This window comes from Limulus polyphemus, unplaced genomic scaffold (genome assembly GCF_000517525.1).
Source record: "Limulus polyphemus unplaced genomic scaffold, Limulus_polyphemus-2.1.2 Scaffold442, whole genome shotgun sequence".
NCBI lineage: Eukaryota > Metazoa > Arthropoda > Merostomata > Xiphosura > Limulidae > Limulus > Limulus polyphemus.
This window is the reverse complement of record NW_013666052.1, coordinates 307,754-316,295: the sequence shown is the minus strand read 5'-3', so window position 1 is coordinate 316,295 and position 8,542 is coordinate 307,754. Positions and strand designations below refer to the sequence as shown.

Sequence of the window (8,542 nt, the reverse complement as noted above, 5' to 3'; positions counted from 1 at the left end):
TCCTGTCTGTTCACTCTACCTTCTACCAGAATCATTCTTCTATTTTTATACTCCTCCTATTCTTCCTGCAACAATTCCTGTCTGTTCACTCTACCTTCTACCAGAATCATTCTTCTATTTTTATACTCCTCCTATTCTTCCTGCAACAATTCCTGTCTGTTCACTCTACCTTCTACCAGAATCATTCTTCTATTTTTATACTCCTCCTATTCTTCCTGCAACAATTCCTGTCTGTTCACTCTACCCACCGCCAACTCTTGGGCTACTCTTTTACCAACAAATAGTGGGATTGACCGTCACATTATACCGCCCCCACAGCTGAAAGGGCGAGCATGTTTATTAGAACGGGGATTCGAACCCACGACCCTAAGATTACGAGTCGAGCGCCCTAACCACCATGCCATGCCGGGCCTACAAAAATAGCACAGACATGCTGTAACATAATGAAAACTTTATCACCGTTTTAGCCAAACGAGATTTATTTGAATAACGCTGGCATTCGACGACGCATAAAGCGTGTAAAACATGTATTTCAAATTGGACGTACATATGAACGATTTGTTTGTACCAATAGTGCCAACAAAAGTACAGGTTATTCCCGCCGAAAATTTTAAAAAAAAGTGACTGTGTTATGAATAACACTATTAAAGGTCGTATATTTTTGAATTTTTAACACTTGAACACTAAAAAATGATTTCAACAAAAACATTGTTGCTAAAATAATAAACCAGATTAACTTCCATAGTGATGATGACACTTCGGTTTCCATTCTTAGTCAGCTCGAAACGTTCAACTCAAACGCATATCATGGCAACGATTGGAAAGGTATTCAGAAAGATGCTTCCCCCTTTTTACTCTACCCTACTAATTATGGAGTATGGAAACATCTATATACATATATTTAATTATGATATGATCTACCGAAAGAGTCTGGAGTTTAGGAGGAGTATGAAAATATAAGAAAGATATTCTGTTTAAAAAAAAAGGTCTGAGGTTACAGAACTTTAAACTAATACAGTTGCAAACTGAAAAATGAAAGTATTAAATTCGGTAAAAAGCGTGTTTGCAAATATTAACAAGAACAAAAAATCAGAAGATTTGAATCCTGCCAACATAACCATGTTGTTCTTTGATAGATTGTTTAAGGCAGAGTATTTATTCATGATGAAACTTTGTTGAATGGACGGCAACTGCCTGTTGTAGAAACACAAGTGTAGAGGACGACGTTTTGTGTTTCTACAACAGGCAGTTGCCGCCCATTCAGCTATGTTGTTGTTTGTCAGTAATTTTGCAGTTAGTTTCAATGACGACAATCCCACGTGCTTAAAAACAAACTGAAATTTCAGTACCTTCATGACCATATATATATATATGGTCTTTCAGGTCGTCTTAGTGTATTATTTGGTTTTATTAATGAACTAATAATATTCGCGATTTTTAAGAGGACTCCTAAAGACACTTAAACCTCTCGCATTAAATAAACAACAAAAAACTCCCTCGGTTAGGCACGTGGCTCAAACTTTTGCCAGAGATATTTCTTTTATGTGAGAGATACCAAAAAAAATCGTAAAGAAACACAAACGTTAAACCTTATTTTCCCAGACACTGAACTCTTTGACTATATTTTAACACAATCATTAATTGTATTAGCTTTTTGATTCGCAATATCGGAAATATTTTCTTTCTTACTGAAATGTTTTAAATTAAATTATCGTTCAGTCTAATGCGCACTAATCTTTTGATTCGTTGTTCTTATGGGCTCATTTGTTGAAGCTCAGTGATTACGTGTTTTGTGTTTATAAATATGTGACAGTCAGAAGTAATTTGGATGTATCAACAAAACCAAGATTGATAAATTTGTCTACATTATGGTCGTTATATCTAACTTCGTTAAAACTATAGCCAGTAGTTAGCCAGTAATTTAGATAAGATCATAAGAACGAAACTTATCAGTTAGTTCTGAATTTGTTCTTTTTTGTTTAACTTTATAGTTTTTTTTGTTTTTTTTTTGTCGTTCATAAGATAATCTGTGATTTTCGAGAAAATGAAGACTAACTTATGTTGCAAATTCTTGAAGTTATACATGTGTATACGTACAGGTACAAGCATATACGTTGCGCAGAGATTGCTTCCACAACTGGCCTCATCCCATACGTGTTATACTTTTGCATTGTAGCAGAAGCAGTCGTACCTGATACTCAGTGCCTTTTGCCGTCTATTCAACACCCGTTTTTATCTCCACATTGTCACATGTCATTATTTTTTCACTACCATACGAATTTGATAATCTGCTTTTTGTATGTTTTAAAGAAAAGCTCCACCTGGAAGATATTATGATAAGCTAAAATATTAATGTTAATCATATACCAGTGTTAAAGAAAATGATCCAAAACACACGCATTACTAAAATATGTTGGTAACATACTTATGCATATTTGTGTGTTAATTTTACATCAGAGACACCAAAACTGAAAAAAAAAAGTTATAAAATGAATCAGTGAAAAGTTGCTTACAGTCTGCATGCTACGTTGTTTGAGAACTTTCCAGATGAATAGGCTTAGATATTAATGTGTTTTGGGTAGTGTGAAGGTCGAAATGGTTATTGTTCAAGTTTATTTCCGCCACTAATAATTCATCAGTCCCAAATTTTTTAACAAAAATGTTTACTTCGTTAAAAAGTATCGTAACTAGTCTCTAGCAATTTTCGAAACTTCACATACAGTTTTTTATTACATCAAAAAGGACGTTTCAAAAGCGTGAAATCTCAGTTTCTGCATATATAAGTTTAGTTGCTCAAACTCACCAGGAAAAATGGAGACTAGACAAATTTATCAAGTTCAGAAAGATTACGTTACTTAGACAAACTACTTCCGTTAGTTTTGATAAAGCCGAAATGACAGAAGTATATTTTTTAAACTTTTGTCAGTTTTTCATGGAACTGCCTTCATACATATTTAGCTGCATATTTCTATTAGTTCTTCCTGGTCCATCCGTTTCGTTTCTAAGATCCTTTTCTTTTGGATTTGTTTTTATGTTCAACTGTTTTTGTTTAGGAAGCTGTGTTATCTGATCTATTATGTATATATATATATGATGAAGCAGGAATTCACTTCCTTGGAGAATAATATGAAATTAAACACAGAAGTCTTAAAAACTTGAAATCATGTATATATTGCTTATCGGTTTCTTATTTATAGATGCTCTTAAAAGCAAAACCATAAAACATAAAAATCCGAATAACACACACACATGGAGACCAAAAATGGCGTCTGTATACAGTTTTGTCGCCTATATTTGTGTATGTTGTTTGTGTTTTTATGTTTTATGGTATAACTCATAAGAGCATCTACAGATACAAAACCGATAAGATTATTGATATGCTAAACTGGAGTATTTCGTGACATATGTTTTCAAGTGAAATTGAAATTTCTTCTGTTTAACATGTAAAAAAGAAAAACGCATACTAAGCTCTCGGTCGTCAAATTTTTTTTCGACGATTTTTAAACCTAAGGACTTCGTGATCATTTGAAGAAATTTACAGTGCAGAACTGTAAATATATAAACATAAACTGAAAGAGAAGTTTTCTTGTTACGAGTGTTCACCGCATCTGACCATCAATGAATTATATATCACAACCGTATTCATGTTGAGACATGTTTTCGAGTTCGTTTCTCTTTCAAAAAAACCAGCACTTTGTGTCAGTTTCTCACGAAAATGAAATAAAAATTCGGAGAAAATAAATTTCGTTTGGAGAGAGGAAACGATACTGTCAAGAATTATATTTTAACCCAGATATGCTTGTTTTTTTTTTTTAGCTTTGAACATTTAAAAACGTATTGTTCACTAGAATGTTTTTATTGTTTGGAATATATAAACAAGAATGCTTAAAGCACTATCTTGCGAGCACTACAGATGTGTCCAGTTTCTGAGTTATATGTTACTAAGGTAAAAATATACCTTTAAACGTAAGTAGGTGTGCTTTGTTTTATTACGAGTGATAATAGTTTGGATGATATTGCTGTCCTGTATCGTTTTTTGCTCGGTGCAAAAATTTTTACAAATTACATAGTCGGGGCTCCGTCTCGTGGTGGGTTGAGAAGGCTCATACTGTGTGAGTGTTTGTGTATTATATCTTGTCTTCTAATAACTATATCGTGAGGTGTGATGACGTGTTAGAGGAGTATAATGTATCAATGAATCTTTAGCGATTAGAGATCCTGATAAATTTTATTTTGGTTGTTTTCCTATTGATACTGATATGTATAACAAAGATGTGTGAATAGCCGCTCTCTTGTTCATCAGAAATTAGTAACGCCGTCAGAGACACTTTTTCAGCAAACCTAGATATGTGGTTATTATGTTTAAAGAGTAATGTATACAAAATAAGAAGTATCCGGTGAAAAAAAAGTTTAATGAAAAAGGACTCGTAGGCGTGTGGTAATTATATACGTTATTCCTGGATTGATGTTAATAAGTTGATTTTGTTAAAACACCAGGAGAAGAACATATCTAAGCCAGTTAAACTTGAACCAGATCGGTCTGTTGGTTTGAAGTGTCAGTATCAATACAAAATGTTTGAATGTGTGCTTTATTTTTTCTCTGTCATTATTTTGTTTTCATTTCTATGTGTTATTTTGCTACGTTACTTTAATTTTATTATTACGATTAATACATTATAACAAAGTCGCTAATTTTGATTAAATTTTTAATTAAAAACGTAATTCGTTCTTGAAGTACACAATTTAGATTATTAGATCTAACCACGTGTTTTAAAATATTGAAATGGTACAAAAAGAAAGGAATGACTATCGTCTTGGGAGTTTTTTTGTTAATTGTTTAGGTTTGATAAATATATTGTAGGCTCCAGCGATTTTTTCTCTCTCTCTTTCTTACCAGTATTAAACTTCTCTGTTTAACCTCTGGTCTATTATGTCTGTGTTTTCTTGTATATTAATATGTTGTGAAAAACAAATTTTATTTATGAATCGAGATTTATAAATTAAAATCTTGCTGGAATGAACCACGGTCTCGCCTCTTTTTACTTTCACAAACCCTTTATACGTCCATATTTCACATGTGCAACATCCGTCCTGTCAGTGTAGAATATCAAGTACAAAGTATCATGAACATAACATTTAAATATATTGGTACACAACATCAAATGCCTTTTCTCTCACTATTAAATGAGATAAGTTTGTTTCTAAGTTTCCCGTTACCTTAATGCTGAATAATACAAATTATTCATATGAAGTGCAAAGAAAACATTTCCTTGTATAGGAAAGATACATAGATAATTAGGTTTCTCATTTGCAATTAAATACGATACAGGAGTAAAGTGATAAAAATATACAAATTGTTGTTTTCAGCCTATGGTCACAATTTGCATATCCAATTACCTTGCCCTTAGTCATCACTGTCGTCTATGACTACACAATTAAGTTAAAAGCCATGACCCTCTTGTAATTTTGTTGAAGTGTGGGTATTTTCTGTTTCAGATGGCTTTTAAGATATATTGCTTCAGAGAGGGTTACATTACAAGAATTTTCGACGTGTAGTTCTTCTATTCTGCAATTCTAAAAACGTGTAACGTGTGATTCCAACAGGGAAAACAGATGTTCCACGATCGGCTAACAGTTGCACACCGGGGGTAGTGAAGAAGATTAAACAACTTATTACAGGAAGTAATTTAAGAACACGATGTATTTAAACTAAAGCAGGAGCCTCCCTTGGAGCTGTAAACAAGATGATTACACGGAAATAGCTTCATAAATGTGGCAAAAGCCGCTTCTAAAGAACATAGTGGAAAAAAGATCGAAAGCTATATATATGACTAGTATCTGTGGCACAATAGATGTATTATGGTTGCAGACTATAAGCATAATGATAATTAGACACTTGGATAGTCGAGAAATACGCTAAGGTGAACACACCTAACTATCAGGCTAACTTGCTGACCCCATTGTACCACAAAGACGTACTATCTTTCTACAGACTGGGCGCTAGTAAGGTATAGTTCCATCTAGACAAAGCAGTTATTCTGCGAGATGGAAATACATGCTATACCGTTCAAAACATGTTACATGGAAATATGTGCCTTTTACATGTTAAAACGGCTCTCGGGAGTTGTCGTTCGCGAGTGGTAGATTGACATTGGAAAGCATATAAAGAAGATAACATTGAAACTCTAGTGTATTGTACAAAAGCCTTCTGCAGTTGAAATTGCGCTCAAAGCAATAGCTCATAACCAAAGCCATAACACAAAGCATCATCAATGATAGAATAAGGGCTGTAAGGTCTAGGCTCTCATCCTGGAATCATTATCACTGATCGTGGGCTCTGTGTGATAAACAGCTTCGATAAATAAAACAATTATTTTATGACATATCAGACTTGCTACTTTCATTTATAATGTTTCTGTGATCAATGTGACGTTGAAAAGTTCAATAATTTGGTTTTAAACTTGAAATATATATTTTCCAGTAGTTATTAAGATTGAAAAATTCACCTATCGGCACAAGATACAATATATGTATAACCTAAAACTAGGGACGCAAAAAATGGAAAAACAAGGGATTCTGTGTTTATTTAATTTTTCAACTTCTTCCACAAGTTTTAATGAAATTACTTAAAATTTTGTACATTTGCTGAAGCGTCATTAAAAGGACCTAAAATGTGGATCAAGGGAAGACTGGAGGCTCTCAGGTTTGTTTTACTTGAAAAGGTGTATTGACGTATAAGGAGCCGGTTTAAAACAATAATATAAATCCTAATATTAGTGCTAGTCTCAGAGACTTTAAAAAGGTTTGGGGGCTCTTGGAATTGGATCCACGGATTTACATGAAAACTGATATGGAAATGTAAGAGATCGTTTACATTTTCCAAATATTTCTAAATGGAGATTAAGAAGATTTGGGGGGGGGGGGGCTCTCTGGTTCAGATGCATGGATTTCCTTGTAAATTGAAAAGAGTTTGGAATTTCCCGCAAAGTTACACGGGGGCTATCTGCGCTAGCCTTTCCTAATTTAGCAGTAAAAGACTAGAGGAAAGGCAGCTAGTCATCATTACCCACCGCCAATTCTTCGGCTACTCCTTTACCAACGAATAGTGGGATTGACCGTCACATTATAACGCCCCCACGACTGAAAGGGCTGGACGGGGATTCGAACCCGCGACCCACAGATTTCAAGTCGAGCGCCATAACACTTGGCCCTGCCAGGCCCAAATTGAGAAGCGAACGTGGAGTGTAAAATATTTTCTGTAACTGTTATTTCTCGTTAATGTTCACAGTTAACCTCTATTCTTGTAATGAAGCGTAGAGAGTAAAATATGAAATATGTAAATTTCTTCACTGAACTCTTAGCAAAGGCCAGAAAAGTAAAATACCAAAAAATAATAGGAACATACTGTATAAAGTTCTAAATATTCTTAGAAATGTTATCCTTTTTGTTGTTGTTGTTGACATAAAAATGTGCCTTAACGGAATAACACATCGGAAGACGAAACAGTTTACACAAGCATGTAATCTAAATCAACATCTATCAAGATTCTCTGGGTACGACCTTTGTTGTAGTTCTTGCGGAAAAGTCAAAACTGTTCCTTTTCATAATGAAGTTATTAAGGAGTAAAATTAAACTAACTTTTGTTTTTTTTCTAGAAAACCATAGTGATGTAATGATATATATAACACAAGGATAAGAATTGTTGTTTAAATGTCATATTATATTGGATAACTTGTTCTGCACATGATAACGTGCGTAATGCCTGTGTCGGAACACCGTTTATATACATCTTAAAGCATAATAAGTTCGGAAACGAGAAATAACTATGTATATTAATTTATAGTTTTATGTGTTATTCAGTACCTCACTTCTATAACATTCGTTGCTTTACTATAATTTCGCCCCCCCCAGTGGCACAGCGGTATGTCTGCGGACTTACAACGCTAGAATCCGGGTTTCGATACCCGTGATGGGCAGAGCACAGATAGCCCTTGTGTAGCTTTGTGCATAATTAAAAACAATCAATCAAAAAAAAAAACAATACTATAATTTATTTTAACACTAATTACATCACAAAGAAAAAATATCACTTTAAGTCTCAGCCGTTTCTCTAAAAAAAAAACTTGTGAAGTCGAAATCTACTTCCTTTAAATGAATATAGTAATGATTTGCATATAATATGTGTATAAATGTTTGTTTGTTTGTTTTTGAATTTCGCGCAAGACTACACGAGGGCTATCTGCGCTAGCCGTCCCTAATTTAGCAGTGTAAGACTAGAGGGAGGCAGCTAGTCATCAACTTTTTATCTGTTGATAGTTAACAGTATTCTGTATCTTCTGTCATAACCGTTTTAATGGTTTTATCTGTTGATAGTTAGCAGTATTCTGTATCTTCTGTCATAACCGTTTTAATGGTTTTTATCTGTTGATAGTTAGCAGTATTCTGTATCTTCTGTCATAACAGTTTTAATGGTCTTTATCTGTTGATAGTTAGCAGTATTCTGTATCTTCTGTCATAACAGTTTTAATGGTCTTTATCTGTT

At 33.8% G+C, this 8,542-nt stretch overlaps 1 long non-coding RNA gene across 1 annotated transcript in view; it reads right to left on the bottom strand.

Moving 5' to 3' along the window:
* LOC111085523 overlaps nucleotides 1-8,536 on the bottom strand; it is a 9,214-nt gene extending 678 nt beyond the window's left edge. The window contains exons 1-2 of the long non-coding RNA XR_002610348.1: nucleotides 8,300-8,536; nucleotides 6,056-6,058 (exon numbers count right to left, since the gene is read on the bottom strand). This is a non-coding gene — a long non-coding RNA (uncharacterized LOC111085523). The remainder of the gene's footprint in view (nucleotides 1-6,055; nucleotides 6,059-8,299) is intronic.
* Nucleotides 8,537-8,542: the final 6 nt, after the last annotated feature.